The sequence below is a fragment of the Papaver somniferum genome, chromosome 10 (assembly GCF_003573695.1).
Source record: "Papaver somniferum cultivar HN1 chromosome 10, ASM357369v1, whole genome shotgun sequence".
Classification (NCBI taxonomy): Eukaryota; Viridiplantae; Streptophyta; class Magnoliopsida; order Ranunculales; family Papaveraceae; genus Papaver; species Papaver somniferum.
In genome coordinates, this window is record NC_039367.1 from 81,222,795 (window position 1) to 81,237,945 (window position 15,151).

Below are 15,151 nucleotides of genomic sequence, written 5' to 3' on the forward strand. Positions count from 1 at the left end.
TACTTGAGTAGGTTTGTTCATGAACTAATACATTTATATAATAAGGAATGCAATCTTTTGCAAACCGTGGCTACGATGTTCATGAATTGATTCGAGTGAATCAAAATCGATTTTGCTTCAATTGTACCTTGTATACTTATATGAGAATATAAACAATTGAACAAACCCTAGAACTAGTTTCATTTCAGTCATTTGAACTAGTTATGGTTAAGATGAATAAGGTTGATATGAAATTGTTCATATGGCTAACTTCAGTTAACTATTGTTGAGCCAACAAAGGTGTACACGATTGGGTACGCTTACTCATATCTAAATGAAGTCACTTTTCATTTGTGTGTAACAAGCTAAGTTCAATTTAACGGTTGAAAGATATTAGCTTGAGTCTAATCAGGTTTTCATCTAACAGTGAATATTGAATGCTTTGTTACCAAGGTAACATTGATTGCAAACCATGATTTGAGGACTATATAAAGGAGAACTCTAGCAACTAGGAAACCTAATCCCCACACCTCCTGTGTGATACTAGTTGCGACTAGAATCAATTATACTTTAACCTTAGGCTTTTCTAAAACTCAGTAAGTTAACGACTTGAAGACTTCATTGGGATTGTAAAGCCAAACCCAACTATTTTCTCTGTAGTTACGTGTTTGGATCTTGCTATTTTCTATGGTGATTGAGTACTATCTTCTCTAAGATTTGCTCGAGATTTAATCGCCGATAGGCAAGATAAAAAGTAGTCACAAACATCTTCGTCACATCGTTTGTGATTCCATAATATTTTGTTTCGCTACCATAAAATTAAGATTATTGTGAGGTGATTGATATTACTAGGCTGTTATTCGGGAATATAAGTCCGATATATCAATTGATTCCTGTTCACTTTGATTTATAAAAAGACAGAACAAAACTCATAGGCATATCTGTGGGAGATATCTTTATCTATTCAATATAATTTTCTGTGTGAGACAGATTGGTTTATCAAGTTTTCGACTTTGGGTCGTAGCAACTCTTAGTTATGGGTGAGATCAGCTAAGGGAATCAAGTGCGCAGAATCCGACGTGGTTCTAGAGGCGTAAGGAACGCGACTGTATATTGATCAGTATGAGATTGGTTAGGGCTCAACTACATTCCAATCTGAAGTTAACTTGCAGTAGGCTAGTGTCTGTAGCGGCTTAATATAGTGTGGTGTTCAAATCTGGACTAGATCCCGTGGTCTTTCTGTATTAGAGCACTGCTTGGTTGAACTCGTAAGCATTGCTATCTCCATCTTGTTTGTCAAGTTTAGTTGCCAAAACTATAAGTCTTAATTTATAATCTACTTATAGCTAAGTCTCGGATTAGGATAGTAAGTGTAGTTGAGCTTTAGACTGCACGACGTTCATCGAATGAAGACAAAGAACTACTCAAGGGAACTTGTGGAACTTCATCAACAAAAGGTATGTGGAGACTTGAACTTATCTATCACTTAAAAGTCTATCTATTATATCTCCTATTTGAGACGAAAGTCGTATCGCTATATAGACTTCAATTATACACATTTTCTATTTCGAGCTGAGTATAACTCACTTATCTATTTCCCGAAATATGTGTTGGTAATATTTCTCTTTAACCAAGTTCATCTTTACTCTTGATGGAAGTCATATTGATTATTTCAATACCTTGAAAATCGCTTTGATGCTAATAGTTTGTGGATAACAACTATTGTCATCCTCTAAGAAAGTTGCAATGGTTGAAATGAGAGTTTAGAACAAGTAACCATGTTTGGATATAAAAATAGTGTGTATTCACATTTGTGTAAAATCCAAAACCGGGAAGCTAAGTATGCATACTTGTACGTGTACTGGTTGGTTGTTAGAAGTCAAAACCTAGGTATGCGTACCCGTACGCGTATTGGCGGAAGTTTGGGTTCCGTGAATTTCAGTTGGAATTTGGAAGTGTGAATTGGTATGCGTACCCGTACGCGTACTGGCGTAACCAAACTCGGTCCGGCTACTTAGGTATGCATACCCGTTTGCATATTTAAGTAGGTTACTTTCTAAAATCGGTTTGTTCATGAACTAAAACATTTATATAATAAGGAATGAAATCTTTTGAAAACCGTGGATATGATGTTCATGAATTGATTCGAGTGAATCAAAATCGATTTTGCTTCAATTGTGTCTTGTATACTTCTATGAGATCTAAGCAATTGAACAACTCTCTAACTAGTTTCATTTGAGTCATTTGAACTAGTTATGGTAAAGATGAATAAGGTTGATATGAAAGTGCCCATATGGCTAACCATTGGTTAACTATTGTTGAACCGACTAAGTGTACATGTTTAGGTACGGTTACTCAAACCTAAATGAAGGTACATTTCATTTGTGTATAACAAGCTAAGTTAGATCTAATGGTTGAAAGATATTAGCTTGAATCTAATCAGGTTTTAATCTAACGGTGAATATTGAATGCTTTGTTACCAAGGTAACTTAGATTGCAAACCCTGATTTGAAATCTATATAAAGGAGAACTCTAGCAACTGGGAAACCTAATCCCCACACCTCCTGCGTGATACTAGTTGCGACTAGAGTCGATTCTCCTTTAACCTTAGGTTTTTCACGAAACCCTGTAGGTTAACGACTTAAAGACTTCATTGGGATTGTGAAGCCAGACCCAACTATTTTCTCTGTAGTTGCGTGATGTGATCTTGTTGTTTGTATCGTCTTTGAGTACAATCGTAAGATTGGCTCGAGATTTATATCTCCGATAGGCAAGATAGAAAAGTAGTCACAAACACCTTAATCTCATCGTTTGTGATTCCATAATATCTTGTTTCGTTAATCGATTAAGATTATTGTGAGGTGATTGATAATACTAGGTTGTTCTTCGGGAATATAAGTCCGGTTTATCAATTGGTTCCTGTTCACCTTGATTTATCAAAAGACAGAACAAAACTCGTAGGTATTTCTATGGGAGACAGATTTATCTATTCAATAGACTTTTCTGTGTGATACAGATTTGTTTATCAAATCTTCGACTTTGGGTCGTAGCAACTCTTAGTTGTGGGTGAGATCAACTAAGGGAATCAGGTGCGCGAAATCCGGCGTGGTTCTTGAGGCGTAAGGAACGCAATTGTACCTTGATCAGTGTGAGATTGATTAGGGCTCAACTACATTCCAGTACGAAGTTAACTTAGAGTAAGATAGTGTCTGTAGCGGCTTAATACAGTGTGGTGTTTAAATCTGGACTAGGTCCCCGGGGTTTTTCTACATTTGCAGTTTCCTCGTTAACAAAACTTCTGGTGTCTATGTTATCTCTTTTCCGCATTATATTGTTATATAATTGAAATATCACAGGTTGTGTGTTGAATCGATCGATTGGTAAATCCAACCTTTGGTTGTTGATTGAAATTGATTGATCCTTGAACATTGGTCTTCGGTACCGTTCAAGTTATTTCTCTTATATTCAATCAGGCTCACAAATTACTATTTGCTTGATTGCAGATTGAATTGAGAAATTGAGATATAACTCTTTGATATACTTTTTCTTAAGATTGAGTATGACTGCCTAGTTGATTCTCTTGAAAGTATATTGGAGTTAGTCCATACAGATTGCTAAGAGAAATATTGGGTAAGGTTGTTAGACCCCCCGCTTTTTCAATTGGTATCAGAGCAGGCAAACACGTTAAAGACCTCATAAGTCTGTGTTTGTAGCAATCTGATTATTATGGATGAGTCTATCTCTAATAACGTATCAGGTCAGAAATTACCAGATGATTTTCAAAGCTTGATATCACCTGACAGAACTGTCACATCTAAGTCAATTTCTAAACATTCTCTGAATGTAGAAACTGTTGATTGGGAAACACGCCTAGAAGAACAGTTGGATGAACTTTCTTATGAAGGTGATTTAGATATTGATAGAGATGTTGATGAGGAAGTCTCACAGTATGTTAAGTTTTTGGATTCGTTGAAAATCAAGAATATTACAACTTCTCATGTCACACCTCTTCTGACTCCTCTCTGTCGAGAAAACAAGAAATTAAATAGGATTTACGGAGGTCTTTATGGTTGGAATCGCTCTTGCGAATCGATCCTCAAAGATTCCGAGGAAAACCTGAGTAGAAAGTCACTTGAATGTGATAATGCTTATCAAAAATACTTCTTGTTGGAAGAGAAACTTGCATAAACTGAAACAAGGATTAACTCCCAGCAAGCAAGTTTTGATGACAGACAAAGCGCTGATCTCGCCCGAGAAAAACGCCTTGAGGCTGATTTAGCTGATGCTCTTGATAAAATCAAGATGTTGGAAGATGACTTGAAAAAGTTCAATACTAGTTCAAGCAAATTAATCACTATGCTAAGAGCAAGTGAAAATCATCGTTATACACGAGGATTGGGATATAAGGGAATATATGCTCCAAGTATTAGAAAAGAGGTAAAATTTGTCAATGCTAGTGATTCTTCTCAACAAAAGGTTTCCACTGATGGAAAAAGTGAAATACCTTCACCGACAGTTAAAGTTCGAAAGAGCAATGTATATCAACCTCCAAAGTCAGCACATGCAGATCGAGGTAAGAACATTCCTTATGTTTGTCATTATTGCGGAAATAAAGGTCACCTGAAAAGGAGATGTCGTTTTCGTATAAGGAATGAGAAACTTCATGATGTTATTGTTTGGGAACCACAAGAAGTTGTGAAACCAATATCATATGCTAAGGATAATCCCCTTAACCTTATAGGTTGTAACTTTCCAACCTTTAGGAAAAGGAATCATTGCTGTGATAAACCTAGATTTGCCTATAAACGTCATACGAAGCCTTTTCACAATCGTAATGGTTATCAAAAGGATAACTTCGTAAATACGAAGACAAGATCCGATGCTCCCAATTGGAGAAAGACTAACTTGCAAAAGAATAGTCAATTCAATTCTCTTTCGAGAAATCTTGAAGAGAGTAATAGAAACATGGTTTCGGTTGTTTCTAAACGCACTCGTAAGTGGGTTCCAAATAAAGTCAATAATTCTTTGAGTGTGAAAAGGAATGAACTCCCAAAATATTCTGTGACTATGGAGAAGGAAGTCTCCATGATGTTGGAACTTAAAGAGTTCTTTGAAAAGACGGATTTGGATGTGAAAGGTTCTAAAAGCGATCTCTTTCATGATAATCCAAAAGTAAAACATAATAATCCAAAAACTATAGATGGTGAAAACTCCATAGTTGCGAAAAAGTATGTTTCAGTCACTTATGGTGAGCAAGACATTGTTCAAATAAACACAACTTTATTGTGTTGTAAGTGCATCCCCACCAAGGAATGCCCTGCTATGTATACGGTGAGGGAAGCACGAGAACTGGGTCACACATATTGTGTCAGGTATGATTTTGAATCTTTGGTAATGCCGTAGAATTCGATTAGGTTCTTCTAAAAAGGTATGTCTATAAAATTGAGCAAGATTTGTGTTATTATTTATTTGCTTAGAGTACTTATAATGATCCATGTACCTTGCTTATCGTTCATTTCTACCTAACTTGATCTGTTTAAGGTTCTTAAAATGTTTAGGTTTGAAAATAGTAGTTCGGGATGTTTGGACTTCATGGTACACATACCAGGTATGCATACCATCATTTAAAATTAAAATCCAGGGATTTTAGTACGCAAACCCGTTTGCGTACTGCTCCAGGTCACGAAAATTCGTTTGCAAACCGGTATGCATACTGGCCTGTAGACGTCGATTTTCGGTAAACTTGTTTTGGCCGTAACTTCTTCGTCCGAACTCGGAATGACCTCATTATTTTTTCATTCTCTTCCTATTTGAATTATTTTCAAAATGGTGATGAGAAGTCCTGAATTTGGATGAGTTAAGATTGGTATTTGTCCCAACTCATGTTTTTGAGTGTTTTGCTTCGTTTCATCGAACTTGTTCCACTTCCCTTGGACTTGGACACTTGTATTCTTGGAGTACCTCTCTTCTAAATTCATTTGAAGTTTTCAGAAGATAATTTTGCAGTATTAATCTTTATTGGTTTCATGTATTGAAAATATTGTTATGGAATATGTGTGTTTCCGTCCGTGAACTATGATTGTCCCATACGTGGTCAAAAGTTAAGTCTTTCATATGTCGGTATGAAAATATTTACAAAAGATAGAATGAACTTTTGACTACAAAAGTTAAGCCTATAATGTCATTGTGCAAATATTGATGGAAGATAGGATGAACTTTTGTTTACAAAGATTAAGTCTACTATATGTCATTGTGCAAATAGTGATGAAAAATAGAATGAATCTTTGAATATTCCGTATTATTGATCTTTCCTTGATCCATATATTTGTGTATGTACTATGCGGCTCCATAAGTTCTCTTATGTTGAGCATGGCCAATTAAATTTATCATTTTCCTTGTGGTTAATTCAATCTAGATTTGTTGATGCAAATTCATGTTTCATGTGATTTGTTAACGTCCAAAGAAATCCTTCTTTTCTTGTAAAAGTAAGGTCGCTCTTGTTGTTCTTTCGGGAATGACATTTTATGGGGAAGAGTTCTTAATTGAACTTGTGATTAATTTCCAAATCTTTGTGGGGAGTGCGACTGTGGAATATTATATAGGTTATCTTCTATCTTTATAAACTCCTTGATGAATGCATTTAGTTTCGGCTATACGATTGCATCTAAACAAGTTGATATGTGCTTCTTTTTTAGTCATGAAGTGTCTCTATGTAAATTTCATTAGGATCCCACTAATTTTCGTACCTTTGCCAATTTTTATTGACAAAAAAGGGGAGAATTAATGTGTAGTTCACACTAGAAATACATATGGTTTACGAATCATTATGTAAGGGGGAGTAGTTTTCATGTGAGATGAAGTATTGACTAAGGGGGAGTGATACGTATCACCATAGTACTGTTGTCGAAGTTGTGATATAATTGAACTTTGATGTTGTGTAATAATACTATGACATTTTATAATAATGATTGAGAGTTACTGTTTTCTAATTGTTATAGCTACGGATCTTCAACAACGATGATGCTGAGTTGAACACATTTTGAATCATTGGAGTACTTGGAAGTGGCGAAGATTTTGAGTAATGTTGAAGAACCAAGGAGATCAAGCATTTGGATGAGAATCTACATGAAGTTGGTGGATTTTAGTTCAGGGCTAAAATTGTAAAACCAAATTTAATGTGCTGACATCCTGAAAAGGATAAAGCCGTGTGCTGACATCCTGCAGAGGATAAAGCTGTTTGATAAGTGATGAGTACCTCTTCGCTTTATTAATTCACCTAGAATGGAGCATGTGGCAACAATCCCAAATATTTTATGAATTAAATACACAAATTCATCCAGGTTGGAGCATGTAGCAACAATCCCAAATATCCTGTGAATTTTTAGCATTGTTTATAATGCATGATTTGCCTAATATTTCCTGTGTTGTTCCCGCAGAACTCTCATTATTGGTGCGACATGACGACTGAGTGTTGCTCTTAACAGAGTAACACGAATCTCCAAGTGTCAATGATGAGGCATGCACGAAATACCCGTACAGGCTATTCTCTAGGCGTGTTATATTAGCCCGATTGAGCATATTTAAATGTCCTAAGGAAAATCTGGACTGTCCATATCAGTCTCAGAAATGATGACGGCCACGCAGGTTGACCGCGTGATTTAACTAGCCTAGACGAACCCTAGCAGGAGCAGGATATCACCGTGACGACCACCAGCGGTCCTGTTTGTTCCCTAGCCGGACGAACATCACACTCCTCTTCTCAGTGTGCCAAGACTCCAACCCAAAATAGGGTGGCCACGCTGCTTTGGAAGAAGCTCGAATGAGCAAGACTGCTTAAGGCAGTCTCAAAGTGATCATGATCGTCCAACTTCACTAGACTGATTGGACGGCTTAGATCGCACCATGAAAGATGTCTTTGAAAGGTGTCGTGGTGATTACCATCCGTCACTGTACCACATCATGTGATCGGCCAAGGGAGGGCTTGCCTGTGCAGCTTCCAAACTATCATTCGAAGATAACTAAGCATGCATCTGTTTTAAGACGCTTAATCCGCGACTTACTCCGTTAAGCCTTAAAACTACGATGCTTCATACACATTGATTATATTCTACGCATTACATGCATAGAGTATACACGATATTTCATGAATATCGATTTCCTAAATAACTCAGTTATTTAACCTAGCATCGTATGCTACTCCCTGTGGGTCCCACGATCCACTCATTCGCGACATCAAGCATGTCACAAACTGGGGGATACTTACTGGGGTATTGGTCTGGCGGTTTAAAGCGTGCAACGCGCCCTTACAAGAACGTGTCAGGAAGACATGGACGGTTAGCGATGATGGGATAAGTGGGCCAAGACGCGATCATGCAATCACTCACACACGACCCCACTACTTCATCACTCCACTTCCTCCAAGAGACGAGGTTTGTTCTTTATGACTTGTATAAATAGGTCCATCACCTATTTCCAAACACACAGACAAACACAGAAAACCAAGTGTTGTCGTTCGTATCCAGAAAACACCAGAACTGATAGTTTACATTTTGCAAGCCAGTTCAGCTTTCTGGTACAAGTCATAAAACAACCAACACCTCCACAATCTCAACACCTTCTTCGCTTCCCTCTCTAAGATCAACCCCATCTCCTTCACTTTGTGACCGAAGCAAGTCTAGAACAGCCATTTCTTGGTTTAGGACAAAATTGCAAAGATTGATCTCTCAAATCAAAAGCACTCCTGTGCACTGCATTTGTTTAGGGTTTAGATTCGTTTCTCTTCCACACACACCCAAAATTACCAAAACCAGCAGAAACAGTTTTCACCCATAAACAATTGGCGCTCACAGTGGGAGATTAATTTCTTGGTTGTGAAGTCAATTTCTTCAATACCCAATCCCATTTGGCTGATTTCAAAATGGTTGGTCTTAGGACTTCCCCAACAACTTCAGATCCCGGTCGGAGTTCCTCCAACGAAGATGCTCATCTTTCCAACTGTATGTCTGACGGCGCGGCTGGAAGAATCCCAACATTGATCGAGTTGGCACGAGTTCAGGAGGTTCGCGCACAGAACATAGACCTGATCAAAGAAGCAATAAACGGCATACTCGATCTCCTCATCAATATGACGTCAGATATGAGCGGTTTTCCTGTGACCGAGATTTCTACACTGGGGACTGATCCTTGCAATGATCCTCCTCAGGTCAATAGCTTCACTATGAACCAGAGGCCGGTGGATCAGGAAGAGGATTCTCTATTGGAATGTTTATGCGAACTTTTACATCTTTCAAAGGACCAGCAGGCGGAGACATTTGATGCAATCAACCAAATATCCCTAGACGTGCATTTAACTCCTTTGCGCCCAGAAACCTCAGAAACATCAGAGATGTCTTTGAATAATGTTACATTTACAGGAAGGTCACAATCGGGTTCTACATGTTACTGCACGCATCAAGGACTCAGAGTTCAAGAGGGCTCTCATCGATACGAGAGATTCTTCGAATGTGATTACTCTCAAAACTCTCAGGACGGCCAAGGTTCTCCCAGGAAAGATCGTACGGAGGCCTACCACGATGACAGACCTCGAAGGAAACCAAACCAACACGTACGGGTATGTCAATTTGAATTTATCTGTAGGGCCGGTTCAGTCAAAGGTGAAATTTGAAGTCATAGAGAAGGACCCGGACTACCATATGATACTGGGGAGACCATGGCTCCATGAAAATATGATTGTCCCTTCGATGTATCACCAGTACCTGAAGGCTATGCTGAATAAAGAAGTCGTTCGTATTCCTGCATCGTTGTCTCCTTACGCACCGATATGTGGAGTGGAATTATTTGAACCAAGAGAAGCTCCGCGGGAAGAAGCAGACAAAGTCCATTGCATCCCACTCCCCATGTGGGAGTCAATCCAAAAGGAGGACCGACTTGCATCATTGAGGGATAAACCCCACGATGCATCTTTGCTGACAAGGCGTTCCCACGTTCACACTAAGAGGGAGCGAACCTTTGTGGCAAGTCGTGATCAGGAAGGGAAAACCGTCTACCGACGCCGCTGTTAGCAATTAGCAGGGGAGACTGTTACCCAGTCTCTCCGGTCAATGGAATGCTACAACAACGACGAGCCACAGGAAGAGGTGCTGGATGCTCCACGACAACTGCAAGACGGCACCAGCTCCACGACCAATGAGCTCGAAATCGTTAATATCGGGAATGAAGAATCTCCCAGGCCTATCTCCATCAGCTCAACCTTGTCCACGGATGAACACACGGAGCTCGTGCAACTTCTCAAAAAATACCAGGACATATTCGCTTGGACGTATGAAGAAATGCCCGGTCTAAATGAAAAATTAGTCACCCATCATCTACATGTCATTCCTGGATCCAAGCCGATCAAGCAATCTCCGAGACAATTCAGGCACGAGGTAGAAGAGCAAATCAAGACTGAGATTCACAAGCTTCTAGCTGCTGGCTTAATTAAGCCTATCCATCATCCGACCTGGTTGGCTAATGTAGTTTCGGTGAAAAAGAAAAACGGAAAAATCAGGTGCTGCGTAGATTTCAGAGACTTGAACAGATGCTTCCCAAAATACGATTTTCCTCTACCTAACATTGACATGTTAGTAGATGCCACCAGCGGACACGACATGTTCTTCTTCATGGATGGATATAGCGGGTACAATCAGATAAGGATGTACGAGCATGACGCAAGTAAGACAGCTTTTTGAACTCCTCTCGGAAATTTTTATTATACTATAATGCCATTTGGTTTCAAGAATGCCGGTGCAACGTATCAATGCGCTATGACGGCAATCTTCCACGACATGATGCATAAGCAAGTCGAAGACTATGTAGATGGTATAGTCGTCAAATCGAAAGCTCGGGAGGATCACACATGAGTTCTACGACAAGTGTTCTAAAGGTGCCGTGAATATAAATTGAAGATGAATCCTTTGAAATGAACTTTCGGCGTTTGCAAGTTTCTGGGGTTCCAGGTAACTGGTGAGGGGATCAAGGTGGACCCATCCAAGACTCAAGCTATCCTAACGATGCCGCTGCCGCGAATTGTGAAGGAGCTCCAAAACTTCATGGGCAAGGTGAACCACATTCGAGGTTTGATACCTGGTTTGTCCCAGCTTGTTGCTTCATTCACTCCCCTGCTGAAGAAAGGAGCAAGCTTCGCATGGACCACACTACAACATGAAGCGTTTCGGAAGATTCAACGAATATTGTCATCTCCAAATCATCATAAAGGGTTCGCCTATTATGTCAGACCGGACGGAAAGCGAGCCCGGGACATCTTCAGATATACTGGAGCCGACACCTCAAGGGAGCAGCCTCGACAAGATAGCGATGTCCGCATCATCATGTCGAGAAAGAATCCGCAGCTTGGGTGAATCACTCTGTCATACTTAAGAGGAATGCTTCAGCGAAATAACGAACATCCAAATGATTATGTCAAGAGGTCCCGAATTCAGGCACTGAAGGGTCACAATCCAAGTGTGATTGAACAACAAGTGGTGTAATTGAGCATCAATAGATGGTACCTGTCAATCGTGTTTTGTCGAAGAGTCTGTGCTTTCAGACACCCTCTGAACTCCGTGAAGCTGCTAAACGCTCAGGTTTCAACATCACCTTCCCTGCTAGAAAGAACAAGCTTTCCCATAATAAAGAGCCTCATTATGTTCGTGGAAACATACATCTCACCAATAGGCAATGCAAGCTTCATCCTTCTGTAAGCAGTTTCGCTGAAGCAGCAAGAGGAAAACCACCGAGATACAACATCCTGCACGAATCTCCAAGTGTCAATGATGAGGCATGCACGAAATACCCGTAGAGGCTATATCTCTCGGTGTGTTATATTAGCCCGATTGAGCATATTTAATTTCCTAAGGGAAATCTGGACTGTCCATATCAGTCTCAGAAACGAACAGACCACGCAGGTTGACCGCATGATTTAACTAGCCTAGAAGAACCCTAGTAGGAGCAGGCTATCACCGTCACGACCACCAGCGGGCCTGTTTATGCCCTAGCCGGTCGAACATCACGCTCCTCTTCTCATCGTGCCAAGACGCCAACCCAAAATAGGGTGGCCACGCTGCTTTTAAAGAAGCTCGAATGAGCAAGACTGCTTAAGGCAGTCTCAAAGTGATCATGATCGTCCAACTTCACTAGCCTGATTGGACGTCTTAGATCGCACCATGAAATATGGAGGAAGAACTACTTAAGGATAAAAAGTGTAGTTGATCTCTAGACTCCACGACGTTCATCATGCAAAGACGAAGAACTACTCAAGGAACTGGTGGAACTTCATCGACTAAAAGGTATGTGGAGACTTGAACTTATATATCACTCAAAAGTTTATCTACTCTATCTCCTACCTTCGTATTGCTATATAGACTTCGATTATACACATTTGCTATTTTGAGCCGAGTTTATCTCGCTTATCTATTTCTAGAAATATGTGTTGGTAAGATTTCGCTTTGGCCAAGTTCATCTTTACAAGTGACGAAAGTCATGTTGATTATTTCAATATCTTGAAAATTGCTTTGATGAAAAATAGTGTGTGCATAACCTCTATTTAACATCCTCTAAGAATGTTTCAATGATTGAAATGAGAGTTTAGAATATATAACCTTGAATGGATATAAACATTGTATGTGAACTCATACTTGAGTAAGTCCAAAATCCTTGAACTAAAGTATGCGTAATTTACTGTTCAAGATGTCCAAAAACTAAGTCCGCGTACCCGTACACGTACTGCCGGAAGTTCACATCTCGTGAATTTCTGCTGGAGTTTGTGAACTGAAAACAAACTCAATCCAGGTACTTAAGTATGCGTACCGGTATGCATACTTGATTGGGTTATTTTCTGAAAAACGGTTTATTCATGAACTAAGACTAATATAAACTAAGACTAATATAAACTAAGGAATGCATATTTGAAAACCGTGGCTATAATTTTCATGAATCGATTCGAGTGAATCAAAATCGTTTTTGTTTCGATTGTGTCTTATATACTTCTATGAGATCTAAGCAATTGAACAACTCTCTAACTAGTTCTTATGAGTCATTTGAACAAGTTATGGTGAAGATGAATAAGGTTGATATGGAAGTGATCATATGGCAAACCATTGGTTAACTACTGTTGAACCAACTAGGTGTACACGTTTAGGTACGTTCACACAAACCTAAATGAACATGCATTTCATTTGTGTATAACAAGCTAAGATTCGATCTAATGGTTGAAATATATTAGCTTGAATCTAATCATGTTTTCATCTAACGGTGAATATTGAATGCTGTGTTACCAAGGTAGCATTGATTGCAAACCCTGATTTGAAGACTATATAAAGGAGAACTCTAGCAACTGGGAAACCTAATACCCACACCTCCCGTGTGATACTAGTTGTATAAGCTAGAGTCGATTCTCCTTTAACCTTAGGTTTCTATCGAGACCCTGTAGGTTAACGACTTGAAGACTTCATTGGGATTGTGAAGCCATACCCAACTATTTTCGCTATAGTTTCCTGATCTGATCCTGCTATTTCAAACGTATTGAGTACAATTGTAAAATTGGCTCGAGATTAGTTTCTCCGATAGGCAAGATAGAAAAGTAGTCACAAACATCTTCGTCTCATCGTTTGTGATTCCACAATATCTTGTTTCGCTAGTCGATTAAGATTATTTTGAGGTGATTGATATTTCTAGGCTTTTCTTCGGGAATATAAATCTGGTATATCAATTGGTTCATGTTCACCTTGATTTATTAAAATACGGAACAAAACTTGTAGGCATTTCTGTGGGAGAAGATTTATCTATTCCTATAAACTTTTCGGTGTGATAAAAATTTGTTTATAAAAGTCTTCGACTTTGGGTCGTAGCAACTCTTAGTTGTGGGTGAGATCAGCTAAGGGAATCAAGTACATAGTATCCTGCTGGGATCATAGACGTAAGGAGCGCAACTGTACCTTGGATCAGTGTGAGATTGATTGGGGTTCAACTACAGTACAGACCGAAGTTAGTTTGTAGTAGGTTAGTGTCTATAGCGGCTTAATACAGTGTGTGTTCAATCTGGACTAGGTCCCGGGGTTTTTCTGCATTTGCGGTTTCCTCGTTAACAAAACTTCTGATGTCTGTGTTATTTCTTTTCCACATTATATTTTGTTATATAATTGAAATATCACAGGTTGTGCGTTGAATCGATCAATTGGTAAATCCAACCTTTGTTTTTTGATTGAAATTGATTGATCCTTGAACATTGGTCTTTGGTACCGTTCAAGTTATTTCTCTTATATTCAATCAGGCTCGCAAATTCTTATTTGTTTGATTACGGATTGAATTGAGAAATTGAGATATAACTCTTTGATATAATTTTCTTATGATTGAGTCTGACTGTCTAGTTGATTCTCTTGAAAGTATATTGGAGTTAGTCCATACAGATTGCTAAGCGAAATATGGTGAGGTTGTTAGACCTCTCGAGATATGGTGAGGTTCGACATCATCAGCCTAGAAGGTTTGTTGGAATTGACTCCTTTCCCCACGAACCATATGTTCCCATGGCTATTGACGACAAGGAGTTCAGGGACGATAAAGAATTTTTCAGAGGTCTCAATGTCTAGGAAATCTTCTTATGAAAATTTTATTCTTATGTTTTTAAGAAGAATAACTAAAGTTTGGAATAGCCATTATTGTGATTACCCATAGCTATGTCCAACGATTTTCATCTTCAATGTTTTTAGATTTATTTGTTTGAATTCTAAAGTTTGTTTGGAAGATGATTTTTGCAGTATTAATCTTTATGGCTTATATATTGCAATTTGTTTATGGATATGTGTGTTTGCGTCCGTGAACTATATTTGTCCCGTACGTGGTCAAAAGTTAAGTCTGTCGTATGTCGATATGCAAGTATTGATAAAAGATTGACTGAACTTTTGACAAACAAAAGTTAAGCCTTTTATGTCATTATGCAAATATTGATGAAAGAAATGATGAACTTTTATTTACAAAGATTAAGTCTATTACATGTCACTGTGCAAATAGTGATGAAAGATAGAACGAATCTTTGTTTATTCCGTAGTATTGGTCTTCCCTAATCCATATTTCTTATGTATATACTGTGCGGCTCCGTAAGTTCTCTTATGTTGAGCATTTCCGATTAAATTAATAATGG